The following is a 26692-nucleotide window of genomic DNA, read 5'->3' as shown; positions in this document are numbered from 1 at the left end:
CTGTTCCCAGTGGCTAACATTGGTTCAGTGGGTTTTGTAGGCTTGCTGGTGGAGGGGACTAGTGCCTTTGTTCTGGTGGATGAAGCTGGAATTTGTCTTTCTGGTGGGCAGGTCCACATCTGGTGGTGTGTTTTGGGGTGTCTGTGGCCTTATTATGATTTTAGGCAGCCTCTCTGCTGATGGATGGTGTTGTGTTCCTGACTTGCTAGTTATTTGGTGTCCAGGATGTCCAGCACTGTAACTTGCTGGTCCTTGAGTGAAGCTGGGTCTTGGCGTTGAGATGGAGATCACTGGGAGATTTTCACTGTTTGATATTACATGGAGCTGGGAGGTCTCTTGTAGACCAGTGTCCTGAATTTGGCTCTTCCACCTCAGAGGCACAGCCGTGACGCCTGGCTGGAGCACCAAGAGCCTGTCATCCACATGGCTCAGAATAAAAGGGAGAAAAAAAAGAAAGAAAGAAAGAAGCAGATAATAAAGTAAAATAATGTAAAGTTATTAAAATAAAAAATAATTATTAAAAAACATTTCTTTAAAAGTAGTAAAAAAAAAAAAAAAGGAAGAGAGCAACGAAACCAAAACAAATCCACCAATGATAACAAGCCCTGAAAACTATACTAAAAAAGAAAAGAAACAAAAACCAGACAGACAGAATCCTAGGGCAAATGGTAAAAGGAAAGCTATACAGACAGCATCACACAGGGAAGCATACACATACACCCTCACAAAAAGAGAAAAAGGGAAATATATATATATATATGTGTGTGTATATATATATATATATATATATAGTTACTCCCGAAGTCCACCTCCTCAATTTGGGATGATTCACTGTCTATTCAGGTATTCCACAGATGCAGGGTACATCAAGTTGACTGTGGAGCTTTAATCCGCTGCTTCTGAGGCTGCTGGGAGAATTTTCCCTTTCTCTTCTTTGTTCGCACAGCTTCTGGGGTTCAGCTTTGGATTTGGCTCCGTCTCTCTTGCATGTAGGTCTCCTGAGGGTGTCTGTTCTTCGCTCAGACAGGATGGGGTTAAAGGAGCAGCTGATTCGGGGGCTCTGGCTCGCTCAGGCCGGGGGGAGGGAGGGGTGAGGATGCGGGGCGAGCCTGCGACGTCAGAGGCCCTCGTGACGTTGCACCACCCTGAGGCGCACCGTGCATTCTCCCGGGGGCGTTGTCCCTGGATCCCGGGACCCTGGCAGTGGCGGGCTGCATAGGCTCCTGGGAGGGGAGGTGTGGATAGTAACCTGTGCTCGCACACAGGCTTTTTGGTGGCGGCAGCAGCAGCCTTAGCTTCTCATGCCCACCTCTGTGGTCCGCGCTGATAGCCGTGCCTCGCACGCGTCTCTGGAGCTCCTTTAAACAGCTCTCTTAATCCCCCCTCCTCTCACTCCAGGAAACAAAGAGGCAAGAAAAAGTCTCTTGCCTCTTCGGCAGCTCCAGACTTCTCATGGACTCCCTCCCACCTAGCCGTGGCGCACTAGCCCCTTCAGGCTGTGTTCACGCCACCAACCCCAGTCTTCTCCCTGGGGTCTGACCTCCGAAGCCCGAGCCTCAGCTCCCAGCCCCGCGTGCCCCGGCGGGTGAGCAGACAAGCCTCTCGGGCTGGTGAGTGCCGGTCGGCACTGATCCTCCATGCGGAAATCTCTCTGCTTTGCCCCCCGCACCCCTGTTGCTGTGCTCTCCTCCGTGGCTCCGAACATTCCCCCCTCCGCCCCCTGCAGTCTCCGCACGTGAAGGGGCTTCCTAGTGTGTGGAAACCTTTCCTCCTTCACAGCTCCCTCCCACTGGTGCAGGTACCATCCCTATTCTTTTGTCTCTGTTTTTCTTTTTTCTTTTGCCCTACCCTGGTACGTGGGGGGTTTCTTGCCTTTTGGGAGGTCTGAGGTCTTCTGCCAGCATTCAGTAGGTGTTCTGTAGGAGTTGTTCCACGTGTAGATGTATTTCTGATGTATTTGTGGGGAGGAAGATGATCTCCACGTCTTACTCTTCTGCCATCTTGAAACTCCCCTCAGCCATCCCTTTTTAATTTTTGTGGAACCTGTAGTAATGTGTCCTCTGTCGTTCTTTATATTGGTAATTTGTGTTCTCTCTCTTTTTGCTTCTTTTGTTTGCTTAGGAACTTCTTACTTTTATTCATTTTTAGCAATCAATTCTTACATTTGTTAATTTTTTTCCATTTTATGTCTTGTTTTGTTTCATTGATTTCTGCTCTTTTTAAAAATATTTTTTTGCTCCTTGAGGTGGAAGTTTAGGTAATTGATATTCAGCCTTACTTCTTTTCAAAATTTATATAGGTAAGGCTACATAAACACAGCATTTAATAAGTGGAAATATGTCATATTTTCCAAATATTTTCTAATTATCAATTTAAATTTTTCTTTGGCCCAGATGATATTTACATTTTATTCATTTAAAATGATCTAGTTATCTTTTTGTTATTTATTTCTTGATCAATTTTATTGTGGTCAGAAGACATACTTTTTATATATTCTTTTCTTCTTATTCTATCCATTACAGAGAGTGGACTCCCTTTATTCCTGCGGCAGAATCTTTCAGGGATTTTAATAGACAACCAGGGTTTTAGTCAGTTCCCCTCCTCCTTGGTGAACCTTGAACTACAATATTTGTCTTCTAAGAATTGTGAAATTACAGAAACCTCTGCTTATTTTTATAGCCCTGTAGCAGCTACTTTCTGCTTGATCTTGGCATTTCATACTGCATGTGCACAGCTGGGAACTGGCAAATACCTTGAGGGGAAATTGCATACAGGATATGGAGCTCATTTCTCTGAGACTCCCTGTTTGCAGGAGCTTGGGATCTCAGCTCTCCAAATCCTGGGTGCCTTGTTGGCTCTGCAATTTGTTCAAACCACGGTGTTTAATCAACCCAACTTTTAGAGTTGTTTTCAATCCCAGAGTAAGTCTGTTACCAATACTACACCATAGTTGCTGTACCTTGTTCATTTGAACTAGGTTGTAAACCTTCTTGAGGATGAATGGAATGCTGTCTTAAAACTTTCCTTAAGTTTAGTACATTGGTAAGCATATTTTATTGATGTATGAAAAGGAATGTAATTCTTTTGCTTCTTCTCTCAATAGTTAAAACCCCAATGCTGCACAAAGGATAACAGAATGGAAAAAAATTAGTGTTTTATAGTTGGAAATCGTTGGATGCTTAATCGACATTTTATATTGCAAAGTGTGTTCCTTAACCAAATTATTTAACAGGGCTCTGCACAAAAAGATAACATTTTGCAATATTTGCATGAAAATTGAGTGCTATAACACATAGTAAGTGCTTTTAAATATTCAGTTGATTTCTTTGACTCTCCACTCAGTTTAGTAACACACATTTTGACTGCCATGGCAGCATCAACTTTTTCTAAATAATAACAAAAACAACAATTTAGGTACTTGTACAAAGTCTTAGTTTTATAGATTTAGTAATAGCCGTGACCCTAAGGACAGGGAAGATGGTACTTATATGGAATCTTCCAATGCTGCTTTAATTTTAGTGGTACACTCCAGGGAATTGGGAATAAACCCGAAAGCACAACTCAGCAGAAAAGGAGTAGGCTCCTTTTTGCCTCAGACTTAGAGTGAAATTTAGCCTTGTGAAAAATAGAGCTAAAGTTCAAAAACTAACTTAAGCCTGTGCACGGTACCATTGATTCTCCTTGAATCAAAAGGCTCTATGTCAAAAAGGAGAAATGCTCAGGAGAGCTGTCCCCATGTAGCTGAGTTCAGCTTCTTTTGATCCAGCAAGGAAACATTATAACCTCAGAAAGACTAAGACTGGATGGAGGGTCCCAAAGACCTGAGTGTCACTCACGCCTGTTATCTAAATAGACACAGTTCTTGTCCATCTGCTTATGCAGTGGATAGGTGTTACATCTGGGAGGTGAAGGCTTGCTATTCATCTTATCTCTGAAACTAGTTTTATTCCCTTTATGTAATTTATCATTAACTCCTCCACATTGATACTTTTGAAAACACACTTCCCCCTGAGCTGTTAAAACAGAATCTTCAGGGCTTGAAAAATGGTTTTGTTCTTGTGAACGTAATCTTAGGAATTATGTAAACGTAGCACTTGAAAAAAGCTAAAATCATGTATATGAGAAATACAGTATTATGGAGGCATTTATATCTCTCCCTTTGTGGATTACAGTTAAATTTGAGGCAGGGATAGAAAAAAATGTAAATAAACCTATTCTACACCAAGTAAGGAGATAATATGGTCAGTAGCATAGTTGAGATTCTCCCACTTTAGATTAGTGCAGGGAGTATTAAAGTTTAATTGAAATGTTGATATTAAAATTTTCCCAAATAAAAAAGAAATAGTATTAGAAAAAGTGAGGAGAAAAACAACCATTGCTAGGGAAATATCGTTTAGTCTTCATGATCCTCTATAGCAGATTAAAGTCTCCCTAGAATGAGTTTAATTTTCTTCAAGTCATAAATCAAAATGACCCAAACAACCTGAGATACCCACAGTAAACTCTGAAAAAACTTAATCAGTTGGTGGGTGCCTTCTCTCTGGTCTTCTGAAAGAAGCAGTGGGAGGAGACTTACAGCCTAGCTTTAGTACCTTCACATTTTCTAGATTCTAACATAGAATTTTTATTTTCTGGTATTATTAAAGCTACCTACCTTACAACACGGGAAATCATGAATGGAAAACCTCCCTTTATTTTTTGTCTCTACACAAAGACCCCTACATTTCTTTGCACTGACTCTGGAATATCTTTCATTCATCAAAAGATTCAGCAAGCAATCAATATTTGAAGTATGTACCTGATATTGGTTAAAATGTAAAAAAAAATATTAAATGCACCATTAAAGACAATGTTGTAGTATGGGACCTTACTTCCTGTGTAGAATCATACACTCTCTGGAAAAATGGGTACTTGACACAATGACTCTTGGTCATTTAGTTTGTTTTATTGTTTCTGTGCATATTTAGGTATTGAAGTTTGCTAAATATTCAACTTAGGAAAAATATGCAGTGACTGTATTTTATGATTATGAAGTACAGTTGATCCTTGAACCACAAGAGTTTGACCTGTGTGAGTCCACCTATACCTGGATTGTTTTGCAATAATAAATACTACAGTACTGAGGTCTGATTGACTGAATCTGAGGATGCACAACCTTGGATATGGAGGAACTGCATACAGGGAGGACTAGCAATAAATTAAACATGGATTTTCAACAGCATGGAGGGGCGGTGCCCCACCCCCTCATTATTCAAGGATCAACTGTATTTCAGCTATAGGGAAAAGTAAAGAAATAACATAGTAAAAGAACCCATTATAAACTTTTGCTAAATCATATAAGCATGCCAAATTTATTTTAGTGTGTCTTTTACACTTTTAAAGCAATGTGATGCGGTTTAAACTCAGATACGGTTTAAACTCCCGTGTACTCATTCCTGAACACTTTATTTTCCTCCCTCTATTGAAATAATCATTATCCTAAATGTGGTTTTTTTTATTTCTATGTAAATTTATGCTTACACATAATTATGTAACATAATGTGTATTATATATTTAAAATAAATATATTTCTATGTAATATACACACAATATATATTTGGATAAGCAAAATATATACGTGTGTGTATGTTTTCAATCTTCTTAAAAATTATTCATGCTGTAAATACTCTTTTTCAACTTCTAGTTCAATCATTTTAGCTACAGTATAGGGTCCCCTAGTGTGACTAGATCAGAATTTGTTTATTCATTCTCTTGATGTTAGATTTTTAAGTTAATTCCATTTTGTGTGTGTGTGTGAAGGTGTAAGTGTTGCAGCAACACATGGGAAAGTTTCTCTAGGATCTGTACCTAGGAGTGTGATTACTGGAACAAAGAGCATATTATATCTTCAACTTTACTTTTTATTAGTAGTTGTACCAATTTGCTTTCCCACCAGCAGCAAATTAGCGTCTCAGTTTCTCCACATTGTTGCTGACACTTGATATTGTATAGCATATTGTCGTGCATTGATTGGAGAGGTCATAAAATCAAATTAAAAAGAGCTCCAGAAATGTAATAAACTGCAACCCTGGTCTCATGGTCCCAAGAAATGTTTCTGTCTATACAGCACAAAAAAGAATCAAAACTAGAGGTTGCCTGTCTTGTCTCCTCCTTCCTCATTCCCTCAACTTTCCTCCTATCGGGCACTGTAGTCATTAGAAGAGGCTCTTTTGAAGGGTTAATCAGCATCTGTGTTTCTGCATCTGTGTTTGCAAGTAAAAAAAATATTGAATTATTTTCTACTTAGGGAAAGCCTGCAAAAGTTCTCATAACAGGTCTTATTTTCATGTAGAAATGAAGTGGTTGAATGAGCCTGGTGATTTTAGGCTTTAAATTTTATTATTCTATGTCTTTAGATTCAGTTATTTTACAAATGAAAGCAAATCTCTGAAACTAGTAGTCTTATACATGGCAACTTTTTATAACAAAATCAAATTTGTTTTGCTTATATAGATTTTAGTCCTACCTAAAAAAAATTATTAAGAATTTCCTTTTGGGATTCCCTGGTGGCACAGTTGTTGGGAGTCCACCTGCCGATGCAGGGGACTCGGGTTCGTGCCCCGGTCCGGGAGGATCCCACATGCCGTGGAGTGGCTGGGCCCGTGAGCCATGGCCACTGAGCCTGCACGTCTGGAGCCTGTGTTCCACAGCGGGAGAGGCCACAACAGTGAGAGGCCCGCGTACCGCAAAAAAAAAAAAAAAAAAAATTCCTTTCTATTTTATTTTAATTTGATGAAATCTCCTAAAGACTAGATTCTCCTAAAGACTAAATTCAGTGTGGATTGTTTCTAAGGTAATAAATAATCATGAGGACATTCTCCAAAAGCCCTGCAAAGGCTAACCTGAAGCAACGAGCCAGCACCTGCAGTGTAGTGCTTGCTTAGAGGACTGACACTTGCTTTTATGTCCTGATTTCTCAAGCCAGTAGAGTGGTTTGTTCTTTCCTGAGTTCATGTTGCCTGGTCCCACATCACACAGTTTCAAACTAAGACTAATCCCCAAACACACTTTGTCACAAAAAACACATTACTGACAGCCTGTCGTTTCTCCATTTACATAACTGAGCATAGAAATGATATAAGAAAAGAACATTTTGTTTGCAAATTAGATAATTTTTCATCTCATTTTTGTCTTCATAAAGAAGCAAAGTCCTCCAATTTATTTTCCTCCCAGTGCTTTTCTGATGGTAACAGAAATACAATAAAATTTATTGCGACTGGCATCTCCTTGGATAATCAAAAAAGTTGGCTAAAGCAGAGAACCATGAAAGTAATACAAGCTCATGGTAAATATTTTATTTTGGCTGAAAACGTATAAATGCACATTCATTTACACTACTTTTAAGTAGAGCTAAATTTTTTTCTTAGAGTATAGACCTATTGACTAGATTTCTGTTTATTTTTTGTAGCATAAACCATATACAGAATTCAATCTTTAATTTCCAGGTTTAGTTTTCTAGAGTAGTACATGATTTAACACTTGCAAAGAAATCTTCTAGGTTTTTATTAGTTTTCCTTAGTTCTCTGCATTGGCTCACCCACATATAATTCCATAGCATTTTTATTTAGCAACTTTAGATATCCAAGCTTTTTGAAACTTTTCAACTAAATTTTCAGAGAAATAAACCATTTTGGCACTTATATTTAATCAGTGCACATACTATTTAATTAAACAACAAAATCACCGTAACTAGTATGTATGCTGGCATAGTGTGTTTGAGAACTATCACAACTCACTCATGTTGAGCGTGGAATTCTACTTGTGAGCAGTAGTGGCAACCATACTGGCGGGGAGGCCACTTACTGAGGACATGTCATGTGTAGCAGAAATGGACACTATTAATTCATATTTGATTTGGTAAAGTAAATTTTTGTTTAGAGAATAACTTTTTCTATCACCACAGTCATAGAAAGTAAGACAATGTAGGAATCCATTTTTTAATTTTAATTACCCATTTTGCAGGAAAATAGGTTAGTCTAAGGTATTAGAAAGCTTTTTAAAAAATCAGAATTAACATTGCCTCAAGATGATTTTGTGATTCACACACCAAACAGAAACACGGTGCAGTATGTAGAGGCTTAACCTACAGACTTCTAGGACCAGGTTCTAGGAAGCAGGCTCTGGATGAGGAAGCAAGCAAAGGTGGCTGGGGTTCAGTGCTGTGTGTTCACAAGGACCAGACTGGCTCCCATAAGGCTTGCAGTCATGTCAATGGCATTAATCTGAGGCAAGATACACTTATGCACAGCAATTTTTAAAGTTTTGAGGGCTAAATCTGACTGCACCTGGTATTGAGCTGCTGCCTAGAGCAAGGGAAGGAAGGGAAACAGAGGCATATTGAGACCTAGACCAAAGGGCCCACTGACTCAGAAACTCTGTCTGTGGGAACCTCAGGGAAAAAAGGCCCAAGCATTCATTTTAAGACTTGTTTCTGGAGTAGATACCTGTGAGCTGTTTAGACACAATTGTAAAACCAGACTCAGCCATTGGAACTCAGGAGAGGGAAACTAATCAACACATACGTAAAAAACCAAAAATGACCACCACAACATTAAACTTTCTAAGAAATACCCCAAAAACATAAGCTTGAAGAATAAGATTCCAAAGCACAAGAGGAAATCAACTCCATGACAGAGTCACAAATTCAACATGTATGTTTCCTTCTTAAATTCTGAATGGTCAGACATTACCTTCTCAGATAGAGTCTCTCCCTTATTCCCTGTACCCTCCACTTCTGAAACTTATATTAGGGGTATTCTGAAACTTCTGAATCTTTCCCTGGTGCTTCTTCCCTTATCTTTCAGATTTTTCATCTGTTTTCTGTATATCCCTTTGTAGTCCTCTGGATCAATCCCTTAGTACAGTGTTCCATTTATGTCATTTTGTCTGTGTTTGGCCAAATTAGCATGCACCCCATAATTTAATGTTGCTATTTTCATTTCCAAAATTAATAATTGACTTTAAAAGAATCTGCATCTAGTTTTGATCCATATGTGTGTTTGTTTCATAATTTGTGTTCTTTATGGATATTTTTTCTTCTTTTATCACTTTGAGCATTTTCAGTCATTTAAAGATTGTTTTTTCAGAGAATTTTTGAATTATTTGCATTCATTCAGGAGGAAATTATCCTAGCCAGGTAGATTATCATTCAAGAGTGAGGAAGAAATAAGGTATTTTCAGAAGTACAAAAGCTGAGCATTTATAATTGAAAAATTCTTGCAGAAACATTACTAAGAGATGTTTTTCAGCAAAAAAGAAATGAATTCAGAGAAAGAAATGTGATGCTATAAATACTCATTGACAAAAATAGTGGTAAATGATGTTGGTAAGTCTATTAAGGGCAAGAAAAAAATATAACTCTAAGTCTTAAAGAATGATTGCAGAGGAGTTGGAAGGTAGCTAAGTATATTAATTATCTGTTGTTTAGGAGGAGAAAGAATATACTGAGTAACTAGACTTTGTTGGAACTGTATAAAGTCAATGTTAATACTAAACATTTAAGAGAAAACTAAAACATTTTGAAAACTCACATTTTTTCTTAGCGTGTTTGGGGAAGTTACATGTATGTGAGATAAAGGGATCTAAGAAAAAATTGGTAACAAATGGTAAAAAATGAAAAGATAAAAAGAAAAAGAATGGTAAATAAAAATGCTTGAAAAAATAATTCCACACTTAACCAGTAATTATATGACATGTTAATATACTAAATTTTTATATATAAAGACTAATCATATTATACTGAAATAAAATTCAGAGAAATGTAGCTTCTGAGGAACACTTAAAGTAGTACAGAAAAATTATAAATGAAAGAAATAAATATACTGTAAAATTCTAACTTAAATATACCTGGTCTAGCAATATTAATGAGATAAAATTTAAGAGAAAAAAACATTATTAGGATCGGAGAGAAATTTTACAAAATAATGAAAGGAAAAAAATATAAGATACTACAGTTCAAAACTTGCACACGATTCTCCTGGATTTATATGTCAAAAGCAAAAGATCTACAAATACAATCTCAATGGAACATATTAACATATCTTTCAAAAAACTAAATGGATCAGGCACACAAAATTAGTAAGCATTTAAACTACTTGGATGATATAGATACAACTGATTAATTTGATATGTTAGATCTAAAAAATATTTACAGATTCTTCCTATTTGCAGGGCAGGAATAGAAAGGCAGAGAATGGATGTGTAGAGAATGGTTGTGTGGACACAGTGGGCGAAGGGGAGGGTGGGATGAATTGGGAGATTGGGTTTGACATAGATATGCTACCATGTGTAGAATGGATAGCTAGTGGGAACCTGCTGTATAGCTCAGGGAGCTCAGCTTGGTGCTCTGTGATGACCTAGATGGGTGGGATGTGGGCGAGGAGGGAGGTCCAAGAGGAAGGGGATATATGTATCCATATAGCTGATTCACTTCACTGTGCAGCAGAAACTAACACAACATTGTAAAACAATTATACTCCAATAAAAAAAAAAGACAAAAATGTTTACAGATTCTTTTTAAGCAAAAACAGAAAACTTACAAAAACTGACAATGACAATGATAGACCATATACATGTAATTCACCACACTGACAGACAATTGACAGATTGACAGCCATGATTATATTTTAGATACAGGTAAAATATTTGAGTAAATGCAACATGTTTTAACCAAATATTGCTTTAGCATCAATTCAACATGTTTTAAACAACTATTTCTTTAGCATAATTTACCCATTATGATGGATACTTTTCCAGGCACTGGGGATGCTGTGATAAATAAAATAGAAAATCTCTGCCCTCATGGATCCTACATTACAGTGGTCAAGACAACAAAACACAAACTACTTGCATGTATAATGTTGGTGGGTAGCAATAAGTTCTATGTAGAAAAATAAAGGAGTAAATAACTATGGCTGTGTGCATTTTGCATGAATGTGTGTGCTACTTTAGGTATTTTAGATAGTTTGGTCAAGGACTGCCTTTTTGAAGAGATAGCATATGGCCTGACACCTGAATGAACAGAGGAAATAATCCATGAGAAAATCTGAAGGAGGAGGGTTTCAGGCAAACGAAACATCAAGTATAAAAACTTTAAACTTGGAACAGCTTGATATGCTTAAGAAATATCAGAGAAAGCAATGTGTCTGGGGCAGGTGGAGAGGCATAGAGTGTAGTAGGAGATGTCAGGTCACATAGAATCTTAGAGGTTATGGTAAGGATTTAGATTGAATTTTGAATCTGATGGAAGGCCAATGGAGAAATTTGAGCACAGGAATGACATCAGATAATTTACATTTTTCAAAGGTCATTATGCCTGCTGGTAAAATGGACTCTTGGGGCAAAAGAGCATTAACGGAGGTATTGTAGTCCAGATGAGAGATGGCTGTGGCTTGTCTGAGTTAGTATGAGCTGGGGAGGTGAAAGTGGCTAATTGTATTATGGTTTTAAAGTTAGGACTCATTGGATTTGCCAGTAACTTGGATATGAGAAATGCAAGAAAGAGAGGAGTTTGGAATCACTCCTCAGTTTGTACCTGTGTGAATGACAGTGCCATTAATTGAGATGGGGAAGTTAGGAAAGGAGAAGATTTAGGGAGGAAATAAGACAAATTTAGGCACATTAAGTTTGAGGTGACTATTAAATGTCAAACAGGAGATGCTGAGTAAGAAATTTTTTAACTGCTAGAAAACAAAGACTAAGTAGGGATTTTCCTTACCTTACAAATGGCATCAGCCAATCAGGCAACATCATATAACTCAGAAAATAACATCATTTCTATCAAGGTAGCAATAATTGAGGTGCCTAGTATTACTATTTCCAGTATTGTGCTGGGTGTTCTAGTCAATGTAGCAAGACAAATATATTAAAAATGAGGTATTAGTATTAGAAAGGAAAAGATAAAATTATGATTATTTGTATTCAGTATGTTTTTAGACATGTAAAATCCAAGGTAAATGTCACAAAAAAACTGTTAGAGTTAATAATAGTTTAGCACATTTACAAGATACAAATTATATAGGTTTCCTATTGCTGCTATAGCAAATTATCACAAACTTAGTAGCTTAACATTAATTCATTATTTTACCGTTCTGGAGATGAGACATCTGAAATGGGTCTCTGGAGGGCTACATCCCTTCTGTAAGCTCTAGGGGAGAATCTGTCTCCTTGCTTTTTCCACTCCTAAAGGCAGCCAGCATTCCTTGGCCCATGAGCTCTTCCTCTATCTTCAAAGCCAGCAGCATAGCATCTTCAAGTTTCTCCCTAACTCTGACACTTTTGTCATCTTCCTCCTCTTATAAAGACCCTTGTGTTACAATGGACCTACTGGGATAGTCCAGCACAATCTCACTGTCTCACCTTCTCAAGGTCAGCTAACTATCATCTTAATTTGATATGCAATCTTAATTCCCCTTTGCTGTGTAACCGAACATATTCTCAGGTTCTGGGAATTAAGATGTGGAAATCCTTGGGGTGGGGGGGCATGATTCTGTTGACCATGCCAATCAACAAAACAGAAATATTTATTATTCCGCTACATCAACAATAGTCATTTAAAAATGTAAAAGACACTTTATATGGACAGCAAAGATAATTAGATAACTGGAAAGAAATCTAGCTAAAAAGTGTGGAGACAGTTAAATAACATTAATGCAGAACCTGAAGTCCTGAATAACAGAAAAGGTATACCGTATTTATAGTAGATAAGATACAGTATCATAAATATGTTAGCTTTCTCAAATAAATCTCTGAATTGAATACAATTCTAAACTAGAAAACTGATTCCAAAGATCATACAAAGAAGAAAGCATCAAGAATGGCCAAGACAATTGTGAAAAAGAAGGAGGTGGAGCCTTACCATATATCAATGTCTACTATACCGTAATTAAAATCACATGGTGTTGGTGCAGGAAAAAATACATCAGTGGACCAGAATAGGTAATCCAAAAAAAAAAAAAAAAGACCTAAGAATTTGACCCATGATATAATTGGCAGTTAAAATGAAGGGGAATCTATAGGAATCAACATGAATATATTTCAGAAATATGACATTGAGTTAAAAAAAATGGCTGACTGATACAATAAGAAGCGAACCATATAATTTTGAAAAGACTTTATTTGTGGGTACAGTATATGTAGCATAAGTCCAAAAATATGAAATGGAATGAAATACGCCAAAATTTTGCCTTTGGGAAATGCTGAAGGGGAGTGGGGCTGGACTTGTTAAGGCCATAGCAGAAAAAAGAAAGGAAATTTCAATTTCATATGTCAATATTTCAATTGTTCGGTAAACAGAATATTTGAAGCAAACTGGCAAAGTATGAAAATTTGTTTACTCTAGATGAGTGATAGGGTCGGTTAAACCCTGTAATTTTCTATATTTTAAACTAATGGGAAAAAAGAAAACATCAAAAATACTTTTTATATCTCAGAAATACATAATTTACTCTGCCAAAGGCCTTGACAGTACATGTCTTTGAAAGCACACTGTTCACTAAACTTAAAAAAAAAAAAAATCCATGGAAACCATTGCACCATGCTGCAAAGGCTCTGTGAACCTATTGTATCCCTAAGAAAACGTGGAGATTTGGGAGTATGGCTGGGGTGTGGTAAAGCAAGTGTTTTTATAAGAAAATTAGCTTTCTCTTGCTGTTAATTTTTTAATGTTTCCTATTTTCAGTCTCTACAACCAATGGATATAAAGGAAAATGAAGTCTCTTTTAAAGGCAAAGAAATGTAGCATTTAAATAAATAACTGAAAACACTGTTGTGGGTTGTAGCCTCTACACACGTAGGTGTTAAAAAGCAACATGACACAATCTCTGGTTTTACGATACATAGTTCTATCATAGAAATGACTGCTGGATAATTTATGGAGAATGTAGATGTAAGGTGTGTGTGTAAGAGGTGGAAATGTGAAAATAGAGCTAAGAGGTTTTCTTACTTTTGAGTTTCTCTTAGTTTTTCTTTCTGCTTTGGAAATTCTATCCTCTCTTTCATTTCTTTCTCTAAACACATAGACTCAATTATTCATTCATTTACTCTTCAATAAATATTTTTGAGTACCGATGTGTCACAAGTTTTGTGCTATGGGTTAAAACAACCAAAAAGCAAAACTGAAAACCCATTTGAGGGTTATTTACTGTTTTCTCACTCCCAGAGACATATTGAAGTAGTTAATGTTTAAGGTCCACGTGGGGATTTTAAATCACTGGGAAGACTTCCTCTCAAGAATTAACAATCAGTTACCTGAAAAAACAAAACTCTGTATCATGCTAAAATGTATTTGTCAGGTAGTGCCCAGCTCCTTTGATGCCAGGTGCTTAGGTGTGGAACCTAACATTTCCTTAACACACTCTGCTTCTAGCTCATGGCTTGTAATTATGCACTCAGGGTCGTTTTCCTTCCAGATATGGAGACCACTAGATCATGGCCGAGATCTGATTATCCATTTCCATAACCCTACTGCCTTGTATAATACTTGATGTACATTAGCCCACAGTAAACATTTGGGGAATAAATGAGTGAATATAAATCTTTTGATGCATGTTTTGTTGTTGTTGTTGTTTTTTAAAGGGAGGTTGTAATTTTAATTTATTTATTATTTATTTATGGCTGTGTTGGGTCTTCATTTCTGTGCAAGGGCGTTCTCTAGTTGTGGCAAGCGGGGACCACTCTTCATCGCGGTGCGCGGGCCTCTCACTATCGCGGCCTCTCTTGTTGTGGAGCACAGGTTCCAGACACGCAGGCTCAGTAGTTGTGGCTCATGGGCCTAGTTGCTCCGCGGCATGTGGGATCTTCCCAGAACCAGGGCTTGAACCCGTGTCCCCTGCACTGGCAGGCAGATTCTCAACCACTGCGCCACCAGGGAAGCCCCTTGATGCATGTTTAATGGGTCTGCGTTTGCCTCTTTTGACAGAGCCAAGTAACTCGTTTCTAGAGTGAGATTCAAGGTGAATCACTCTAAAGTAACACCTCTAAATTGAAAGTGTATCAGAAGAGATGCTGACATTTTAGATTTATTTTTTTATTAATGCTTTTGGGGTTAAAATTTTTGGAATACGTGATACTATTTTTACTTGCTCTTTAAAGAAAAGGGCATGTTAGTCTTTTAAAAAAATAGGCATGATGTATGGGGTCACTAAATCTATGTGATTATATATAGGGGTAAACATATGCATATGTATACCCATGCGTACAAACATATATAATCTTATGTCTAGGTCAGCATGTGTCAAGAACAGTTCTGTGATGGTCTAGGTGATCCAGCACCCCTTGGTCAGGCTGCAGCAATGCGTGCTCTCAGACTGGTTTACTTTGCCATTTTTCATTGCATGAGCACTGTTGTTTTGCAAAAACTGTGGCTTTTCTAAAATCACTGCTATATCTGTTTTCTTTTTTATCTTAGTCCAGTCTTCCCTGTCGATCAGCACATTCTGCTGGCTTGAGACTCGATTTTGAACGTTTCAGCGTCTCCGCCATTTCCGCTGCTAACGCTCTGGTCAGAACAACCATCCTTCCTCCTGGGACTGAAGAGTAGTCTCTCATTTGTTTCTTCACTCTTGCTCTTATTGTCTAGTTTCCATTGAAAGCCACAGTGAGCCTCTGGCAAGGTCATGCATGGCAGCCCTTTGCTCCAAGCCCTCTACTAGTTTCCCGCCCCCTTAGACAAAAATGCAAAGACCCCTCCATGTCCTGTAAGTCCCTATATCATGTTATCTAACCCTGGCCACCTTTGGACTTCATTTTGGACCTTTTTTTGGCCTCTGATACTTTATTTTCTCTGTTCCTTTTGCCTGGAAATCATTAACTGAAGAAATTTAACTGGCTTGTTCCCATCTTTATTTAAATCCCACTTTGTGTTACAACTTGAGAGAGGCCTTCCCTGACCTCCCTAATAAAATAGCTCACCTTGTCATTCTTTATCCTTTTATTATGCTGTACCATATCTTGCTATCTATGTATCTATCTATGTATCTATCTATCTATATCTATCTATCTTCCTCCCTCCCTGACTAGAATTTAGCTAGGGGTCTTATTTTGACCTCACTGTAACCCCAGGGCACAGGCAGTGCCTGGTATATAGGAGATGCTTAGTAAAATCATTTCAAATACATTACCGTTTTTTCTCTTCTGTGAAGGCTGGAGCCATTCCTTTTGCTCCTCGCTTGTGCTGTCTAGCTGGCATTGTCAGTACCATTTTTTAAAGCACTGCTTTATCCCTGTAGCAGATTGCAGGTTTCGTAGACAGGAGGAACTTGCCTTCTACCCCTCTGGTGCTCTTGTAATTTTGCTTCTAGTGGTGATAATTGGGTTGTCACTGCCTGCTATTTATAGTTAAATAATAAGTAGAAAATAATAGCAAGAAAGAACCCATTATGGCCTGGCATTGTAACCTGCTGTCATGTTACCCTGAAGTGTCCAGGTTGTTTTAGAATTTTGCCTGGGCTTAATGGTACTTGACTGTTGCATATTAGCAAAGAGTTCCTATGTGAGGCAGCTTTTTAGCTTGTGAAACCTGATATTTCCCCCTTTTACAGAGTTTCTGCTAGTGTTTTTGCTAATTATTAGACATTTCCAAGTTTTGCTTGTAAATTATTTGTCTTTGGGAGAACTAAATCTTAATATAAAAGACTATGAAATGCAAAGTGTACAAAGGGGCAGTTTTATAGAAATAATGATGAAGAGTGTTGCCTCTGGAGTTGGACCTACTCAGTTCTCATCTCAGTTTGTCATATTGTGACTTTTGTCAAAATGTTTACATTTTCTGTGTCCAAGTTTCCTAATCTGGAAGCTGGAGATAACAGTTCCTACCCATGGGACTGTGGTAAAGATGAAATGAGTAAATCTATGCAAAACACTTCTAACAGTTCCAGAAACATCACATTACTGAATAATTATCATCTCTTATTAATAACATAATGACACAGTTATTATTGAAGATCTGTATTTGTGAGAAAAAAATTTTATTAGTATTTATACTTGGCATATAATATTGACACTCATGCAGCATATTTGAAGGAAAAAAACAACTTTGATCCTCTTAATTAAACTATATTTGGCTAATATTGTTTGACTCTTTTGCAAATTACCCTTGAACAGAAAGGTAGATAAGAGGTCCTAAATAATTCATTTGAAGTAGTGATCGCACTTTATTTTCCATGTTTGGGAGATGATCATCCACTTTGCTCTTGTAAGAAATAGAAAAAAATATAATGACATTTGAAAACTGCAAAATATAACCTGCTTTGCAAAAACTTTGTATTTATTTTTCCATCGTATATTTTACAGTTATTTTGTAAAATGCTTGTAAAGCCTAACAAGAAGATCTTCTGTAAAATTTCAATGTGTTGAGAAGTCATTCTTTGTTGCTTTTAGCCTATGAATTGCCAAATCTAATGTCAGAATATGAAAGAAAAAACAAGCGTCAGAAGCAGAAAATAAAACCAACTGCAAAAAGAAAGGTGAAATGACAAGTAAATTTTCTACTCTAGGTCAGATGAAAAGCATAAATATATTGGAAAGAAATTATATTAGAAACTAAACGTTTGCTTTAAATTGCATTGTTTTTGCGTTTCTGTGATACCTCTTTAAAAGATTATCTGTGCTTATTTAAAATTTATTTAAATCTGACTTCCTGTACTTAACCCTTGTAAACAGTGAAGAATTTATGTGAGCGTTTTTTCTTTTTAAGAGACAATTTGAAAACGTCAAGGTAATTTTTGTTTTACTTAACTTACTGTAAATTTATTTTTCCTTTGAAATTTAGTGAGCCTCTCCTATTGAATTATTTCATTTTTTAGCATAGGCACCCTGCTTGCTATGATTAAGCCTACAGCAACATTTGTGTAGGAACTTTAATTCTGTAAATATATCAGTTTATCAATATAATGGAAACAACAGTGAAACATTAACAACAGTGGAAGTGTAGACATTGCCGATAATACTGGTGCTATTAAACTCACTTTCTCTGTCTGAAGATCTTTCCATTTACCATCTCCCTATTACTTGAAATAAAAATTGCTCACATTTCTTCCCAAAGAAACATCATTCAACATACATCTGACTACAATTCTGAGTGCCAGTGAATCAGTGAAGGCTTGTTTGTTCAGTCTCATTATCTTCAGGGCATAATTGGAAACTGTACTGTAAATAAAATACAGTACAGTTGCTCTTGTCAACAGTATCACTACCTGACACTTTTATTAAAAATGCTAGTGAGGGCTTCCAAACATCCAGCCTATTCCAGAGTGTGAAGTACTGCATGGAGAAGTTATTCAATCTATATAAGTCGTAATTCTTGATCACTAAAAAAGGACATTAGCCACAAATCACACTACCTCTATCTACCCGTATGCCCCATATCCCAAGACATCAGGCTGCTAAAGGTCTGGTCTGTCTGATTAAGAGCTGGTGAAGACTGAGGAGTAAGATAGGTAAGCTTTGACTCAAGCAGAAAATCCTAAACAAACCTAGTCTAGATCCAGATCACATACATCGAACTTCCTTCTGTAACCTGGGCAGAGGAGGGTGGAATAGAAGAGGTTTGGTTCATGTCTGGGTTGAACTTACACAGTTCATTGTTTGATAGTCTTTGACTACTTGTACAGCAGAGGCAAACCCTAAAGTCCAGTGTTCCCACAGACAATTGACATATTTGATGGCTTTTGGGCTAAAACACAGCATAAATAAAACCATGTCGGCTTGTAGAATATAAAAACCATAGACAGAAAAAAAAAACGTTTTTCCAAATAGGAAAGGATGAAACTCATGTAGAAAAGAACTGATAGTATCTAACTTTGGGTAAAGGCAACACAAGCATATTAAGAGTTTAAGACTACTTTTAATAGTTAAAGACGTAGATAAGTAGATTTTTTTTTTTTTTTTTTTTGCGGTACGCGGGCCTCTCACCGCCGCGGCCTCTCCCATTGCGGAGCACAGGCTCCGGACGCGCAGGCTCAGCGGCCACGGCTCACGGGCCCAGCCCTCCGCGGCATGTGGGATCTTCCCGGACCGGGGTACAAACCCTTGTCCCCTGCATCGGCAGGCGGACTCTCAACCACTGCGCCACCAGGGAAGCCCCAAGTAGATATTTTTATATGCAGTGAGAGATTGGACTGCCAAATCTGTAAACCATCTAGTTACCTATTACAGAAGACAACAGTTAGGTTACACAGTGCTAACACTGATTTTGTGAGTGCGTGGTATGGCAGTGTAAGGAAACAAAGATCAATGTTAAAATCACTGTAAGAGTCTCTGCGGAGTACACACAGATCAATACTTGTGTAAGTCATAGACGATGATCCTCTTGCAGGAATCTTTTAAGAAAGCAAAGCCAATTCTACTGAGATGTTTTCCTACTCCCAATGAACTGTAAATTATCATAGTCAAACACAATACTAAAATATTCCTGTCTTGGAACCTGAAGTCCCTTGGAATATTAACTGCCCTGAGAAATAATTAAATGAATGACGTTTTCTTTGACTTTCTTACTAAAGTGGGCTTGAGTCAAGATCTTTTTACCTCGGGGCATATTGACTACGCTAATGACTGGGTCTGCAAAGTTGGGCAAACCCAGAGCCATCCAGCTAGTCAGCTTCAGTCACATCCTCCACTGGTGGTTGGGGATTTAGGGCAAACTACCAAGTTCTTCTCCAGCCCATGTAACTCCCAAATGAAATGGCTCATGTGAAGGGTCTTCAACAAGCCAAAGCATAGTTCTAAATTAAAGCTCCTACTCCCTTTAGATGTAATCAGTAAATAGATTAATAGATGGACGCATAGAGGTGTTTGGCTTCCTGACTGGGGTGTCCTCCCCCGCATTTGTTATGCCTCTTTTATGCAATGAGGACTGTGGGTGGGTGTCTGATGGGAGTGTTCTTACACTACAGACACCTTCTGAGTATGGAATGGAGGCATTTATATAAATAAGCAGGCGCTTATTCTCTGCTTCATGCTCTACTGCAGTTTTTCATTCCCATTAACTATCTACTATACCCACACTTGAGCCCCTGTGCAAACATTAAAGTAAGTTCATCTTCAAGGGGAAAAACATCTCAGGAGATACATTTCAAATAGAGTATTTGAATAACATTAAGTGAACCAAGCAAAAATAAGATGCTAATGAAATTAGTATAGTCAGGTTTTAAACTTGATGAATATAAACAAATCCTCTGCTAAAGTATAACTGCGACACCTAATATTGTTTCTCATTACAGTATTTGGGAAAAAATACAATTGTATCTTGAGATAATTCTACTTTTTAAATTTTTTTTTCTTTTTGTTGCTGTTTCCAAAATAAAAAGTCTATTGGGAGCAAATTAGATTGTCCTCTATAACTAAATCATTAAGACAGCTGAATCCTTTTTTCTCATTCACTCTAGCATTTCAAAGAAACCATAACATAAGCATCTTTTTATTAATCCCCTCTGGCTATATACTTAATAATATGAATAGTTAACATAACGCATTTGAAAGAACTCTCCACTGTGCTCCATGGAAAACATTTAATATAATAGTCACATCAATCATGAAGAGTTTTTCTCCTTTTTATAGATGAGGAAACTGAAGTTCAGAGAGGTTAAGCGATTTCACCAATGGCATACAGTTGTAAGGGGAAGAGTAAATTCTAACCTGAAAATAATTGCTCTGTAATTTTATTCAAAAGAATTTTTAAACCACTTTTTAGGCTTTGTACAAAGTGAAGAGACTGCAGAACAGAATACAATACAATATTTGCCTTGGTGGAGCTACCAGACAAGTGTTTGTGTTTTCAAGACAGCTCGTGCACATGCGGGGGAGATAGAAATCTATAAGCAATTATAATGAAATGTGATAAAAGCTAGATGTGAAAATAAATTCAAAATATATGGTATTGCAAATAGGGAGCAAATATAACTTTGAGGAAGTTTCAAGGAACCCTTAGAAGGGAGGTCATTTGCTTTAAGTTGGGAAGGAAAAGTGGATTAGGTATCCATCAAGCATAAAAGCAAAGAAGGCATTTCAGGCATGAACAAAAGATGTGAAGTGAAAAGAACCAAGAAGTATTCTTGAGTGGCTGGAGTGTTTGTGCGGGGTTCTGCAGCCCTGATGTCACTGTGGAATAAATGAGAATATAAAACTGAAAACCATCAAGAGCCTCAGAGGGTTTGCACGTCATTGTACGGAGTTTGGATTTCACTTTTGGTCAACAGGGGACCATTAAAAGTGTTGAAATTCATTCTAACCCCCAAATTTCTTCCCCAAAAGTAAATACAGTAAGCATTAGTCTTGATACAAACATTGTATTTTGAGCCAGAAAAGGGCGTTAATAAACAAACTGTGCTGGGGGTGGATAGATAAAAGCAACACGACTGCTCTGCTGGAGATCCCACCCCAATTGGAAACAGAAATGACAACCTGTCATCTCAGCATATGATATGTAATCTGAAAAAGATCAAAGCAAATTTTCAGAGAGTGATAATTTGATAATGTTTTTATTAGAGATGTAATATGTCTACATGCCCTCATACTTTGTGTCATTTACTGAAAACCACTTGTGTAAGGAAGAGCAGCAAAGTATGACATTTTGGAGAACTGAAAACCATCAAGAGCCTCAGAGGCTTTGCACGTCATTGTACAGAGTTTGGATTTCACTTTTGGTCAACAGGGGACCATTAAAAGTGTTGAAATTCATTCTAACCCCCAAATTTCTTCCCCAAAAGTAAATACAGTAAGCATTAGTCTTGATACAAACATTGTATTTTGAGCCAGAAAAGGACGTTAATAAACAAACTGTGCTGGGGGTGGATAGATAAAAGCAACACGACTGCTTTGCTGGAGATCCCACCCCAACTGGAAACAGAAATGACAACCTGTCATCTCAGCATATGATATGTAATCTGAAAAAGGTCAAAGCAAATTTTCAGAGAGTGATAATTTGATAATGTTTTTATTAGAGATGTAATATGTCTACATGCCCTCATACTTTGTGTCATTTACTGAAAACCACTTGTGTAAGGAAGAGCAGCAAAGTATGACATTTTGGAGAAAAAGAAGTGTTTTTGCAGTCTTGAGGTCTTTGTCATACAAACTCACAGCCATAGGCCAGAAAACAATGTTATGAAGAACTGTATGACATGTTTTTAAATTTAGCCTATCAACGCTTGAAATCCTACCCCTCTAAGGCTTTTTTCATAGGAACTCTTCCCTCTCCAGCCTCCTCCTGGTGATTGACAATACTTCTGGCCTGTTCTTAAGAGGTTGTTAGAAGAAGAAACATCTATGTGGAAGAAGAAATATCAATAGGAAAGGGATCCTTCTTACCTTGATTTCCATAAACAAAAAGGAATTTCAAGGATAGCCTTGATGGAGATAATTTTAAGACGATAGCAGTTAGGAGTCAATGGAAAAGAAGAAAATTCAGCATGATGAAGACATTGAATTTTATTAAAAAATCATATATATGTATATGCAAACCGTAGTTCACCAGTAGGAGGTACCCAAAGGGAAAAACAGTGGAAGCTTTTCATGCTTTTGAAAACTCCTGTCTTTTTGAAAAAGCTCAACTCTAATTATACAGAGGGAGTTAGTCCATGGAAGGAAGGTGAAAAGCTAAATTAGAAAAGTTAAGAACACAGTTAATTGCGTAGCCTGAAAATTAGGCTATATTCAGGTCAGCAGATGCAGAGGAATGATTCTTATAGAATTTTTAAGGAATTAAAAAATGTTGTAGATTTGAGTTAATTATTTTTAAGAATGTTAGAAAAAAGAGAGATGCTCAGAGTGCTATAAAGAGTAGATAGAATGCCTTTCAATGTAAAGGGATGAGAAATGGGTGGGGGGAGTATGCCTGTGATAATTTTATGCTTTTCTGTCTCACTTTGACAGTAAGACAGCAGAAATAATTTTCAATTATTTTTTTATTTTTTATTTTTTGCGGTACGCGGGCCTCTCACTGCTGTGGCCTCTTCCGTTGTGGAGCACAGGCTCCGGATGCGCAGGCTCAGCGGCCATGGCTCACGAAAGTGAGGGCCATGTGATGTATACCATACTGATCACTCCAGACACAGTGATGTGATGTATACCATACTGATCTTCCCTTAGTGTAGCACCCTATAGTTCATCATAGCATGCCGTTCTCCTACTGTATCATTATCTACTCTAATGCCATCATCTGTAGTGTAATTGCACAAGTATGTGATGAATTTTTAGCAGTATGAATTAGGTAGGGTAATTTTTCCAACAAAATAACACTTTGTTTATATCCTTGTGTTTGTATTTTTCTTCAATACCACATAATTTGGTTTTGCAATTACTTAGCCAGCGATTTATTGCTGCCTAGGTCATTGAAACAGAGCACAGATATATTAGAGCATTTTATTCCATTGTCACAGAGGCTAGTTCCTAACTAGTGCTAACCTGCACCCATGCTGTAGTGATGGCACCAGATCTTTATGACAAAGTTGTATCCTATTCAAGTACAATTGTGTTGATTGATAAAGATGTCATATTGATTTTAAATGCTTTGTATATTCAATGGCCATGATCAGTGCTATTGAAGCTTAACTCACAAGAGCCTTTTACATCCTTGATTCCCAATGTGACTCATCAGCCTAATGGTACTGCTTCACAAGGCACATTTCTAGTGTTTCCATTTCTCCTATGTGCTACTCATTCTGGGGGCTGGGAATTGAAATTGCCACTAAGTTCACAGGATCATGTAATCCTGAAAGAAAATTCAAGATGAGCCATTTGGCAAATAAGAGAATAGAGCATCAAAAAGAGAACAAGTTTTGAAAGATATAAGTAGGAAGAGCTAAGTACTTCAGGTCATCATAAATCATAGACTATCATGAGAAAAATATGTTACTAGTTCTTATTTAAACCAGCTTACAGGATACTAAGATGTGTACAGTCAGAGAACTCTAACCTTCTTTCCTTTGAGAAAGGATATTAGTGTTCTTTTCCTAGTCTTATTATCATTTAAAGGTTGATAGAAATATGTGAAGTTCGCCTGGGGACTCCTGATCAATTCCATTTTTTTTTTTTTTTTTTTTTTGGTACGCGGGCCTCTCACTGTTGTGGCCTCTCCCGTTGTGGAGCACAGGCTCCGGACGCGCAGGCTCAGCGGCCATGGCTCACGGGCCCAGCCGCTCCGTGGCATGTGGGATCTTCCCGGACCGGGCCACGAACCCACGTCCCCTGCATCGGCAGGCAGACTCTCAACCACTGCGCCACCAGGGAAGCCCTGATCAATTCCATTTTGAGATAGTCTGTTTGTTATTGGTTGTAAGCCCTTGTATTGTAGCCTCTTGTTTATTTTTATCTGAGAGAAGCTCTAGCTTGTAAAGGAGAGGGGGAAGGAAAGAAGATTACATAGGAGGATGCTAAGACTCTTCAGAGGAAGTTTCAACCAGAATCGTGGGGAGCCTTTAAGCCAGCTCCCAATAGAGTAGTCCTATTTCACCATGGGAAGGAGCCTACACTAGTACCTCTGCTGTGATCAGTCTTTGTGGAAGGCAACTCAGAAGTGTGACCTTGGTGCAGACATGGTGGTGCTGGATCCAGAGCAAAGAGCTGAGGCTGTCAGAATAACATGTTCTTGCAGCAGGAGGTCTGAGCAGTGCATTTTCATGGCCACCACATGCTGGGAGGCAGTGAGGTGTCCAGGGAAGAGGGCGAGATTTGGGTTTACTCCCTGGCTCTGCCACTTGGCAGTTCTCCGACCTTAGACAGCTTTGGTTAATCTAAGTGTATAATGGGGAAATTACTGCGTATTCCATTCATTGTAATAGTTAAACCTTTGAAAGGGCATGGGGGGGAGGGGAGAGAGAAAGAGTTTTGAAACTTCTAAGATCCAGCCAAAGGCATAAGTAAGTTTAAGAGCAATAAGAGAACATGGTGGTTAAGAGCCAGACTACCTTGGCTGGAATCTCGAGTCCGCTCTCATTGGTTGTACGACTTTGTTTCCAAATCTCTGTGCTCTATTTCCTGAACTGTTACATGGAGATAATAGGATTGTTGTGAGAACTGAATGCATTAATTTATATAAAATGATTATGGCCTATATATGTGAACTTTCAATGCCATTATTGCTTGGATTGTTTACTTAAATGTCTGTTTGGATCTTCTCATTTTGTGATTTTAACTTCTTATTTTTACTATAATTTATTTACCCTGACCTCCTTTCCCCCATTCAAAATTCATTTCTTATCCATGAGAATTTTCTTCTCATAGATTTATCTGGGATTCACTTTGAAGGGGGAAGGTTTCTGGGCTAGTGGTCAGCTGAAATACAGAAATGGAGTGTTTTTGAAGGGTCTTTCCCTTTGATCTGCCCTCGGTATCTGGCTTCATCAGGTGATCTAAGTATAGGTACAGAAGGTCATCTCCTCTTGTTCTCCCAGCTCGTTCTTCAAGAATTTGGCTTAGCTAGGGATGAGGCAGGCAGGCAGGCAATGTGAAACTTTTATACAGGACCATCCAGCTGCTTAACTGGAGTGATTTCATGCTTCAAAGCTCACATCTGGGCTGATGTCCCAAACATTCATTCCTTTTTTATTTTAGTATAAAAGTTTAGTGATCTTGAGCTAGTGAGAGGGAATGGAATTTAGGTTAGGTAAAATATCTGTTAAAATGAGATAAAAGTGAAGCAACAATAACAACAACAGCAGCAACAAAGGATTTCTCTCCTTCCTCCAAGGAATGACTTCAGAAGAGTTTTTGAAAAAATGTGAATCGTCTCGATGCTTTCAACCTATCTTGGGGAAGTTAGTCATCATGTTCATCCTTGAAGAAATGATTAGTTTGAGAGGATGACATGTCAAGTCTCAGAACCATGTGTGATGTAACATCCTGATCTGGAGGGTAATGACTTGAAGCCATATCTCATTCTCCTTTTTCACTCAGTTGCAGCAAGAGTTTGCACCGGCACCCTGGAGTACAGCTTGCAGACTTCAGTGACCCCGAACTCATAAATGGCTCAGCTGGCATCTCAGGCAAGGAGTATATGGACCAGCCTCAGATGCAGCTGATGATCTGATGTCCAGATGTGAGGAAGGGAGAAAAGGGAGTTCAAAGCATCAGCAACAGCTGATTCTAAAGAACAATAGCAAGAGAGAGATTGAAGAAAAACACAGCAAGATGACAAGGTAGGTTGGAGGGGGGAGTATCATTCATCTCCTGTGAAAGCCCCTACAGCAGAAAGATGGATTAATGCTGTCAGAGCTGTTATCCATTCCATCAGCTTTATTACATGGTAGAAAGCTACCTGTCACTTTCTTGGCTGCATGCGGTGGTATAATCCTGGCTCCTTTTCCCCAATGCCTTGCAAATATTTTCTAGGTTTTCTCTTCGAAGTGGCTCTAATACTTGTTTCAATCACAGGTAGATCCATCGTATGCATTTAATTTAAAAAGTCATAACAAGCAGAATTTCTGTTCAGTATAAAGAGCTCATAAAACAAATGCTACTATTTATCAACTAATGGATTTTTGTAAGGGTCTTACAGGAGTAAAGAATAAAAATCCAGTGATGGTCTTACAATAAATATTCAATACTTTATTGCCTATTTAAGAGGTAATCTTGCCTTCCCCCAATATATGGCTGTTCAAAAAGACTGAAATGGTGGTCATGTGGTTTATTTGCCAGGAGATGGCAATAGTGATCTATTTCC

At 37.9% G+C, this 26692-nt stretch overlaps 1 pseudogene; it reads left to right on the top strand.

The window, feature by feature from the left end:
- Positions 1–26059, top strand: part of LOC101334788 (acyl-protein thioesterase 2 pseudogene) — a 54222-nt pseudogene extending 28163 nt beyond the window's left edge.
- The last annotated feature ends 633 nt before the right edge of the window (positions 26060–26692 follow it).

Source organism: Tursiops truncatus, chromosome 4, assembly GCF_011762595.2.
Source record: "Tursiops truncatus isolate mTurTru1 chromosome 4, mTurTru1.mat.Y, whole genome shotgun sequence".
Taxonomy (NCBI): domain Eukaryota; kingdom Metazoa; phylum Chordata; class Mammalia; order Artiodactyla; family Delphinidae; genus Tursiops; species Tursiops truncatus.
This window is presented reverse-complemented; position numbering and strand designations above follow the sequence as displayed.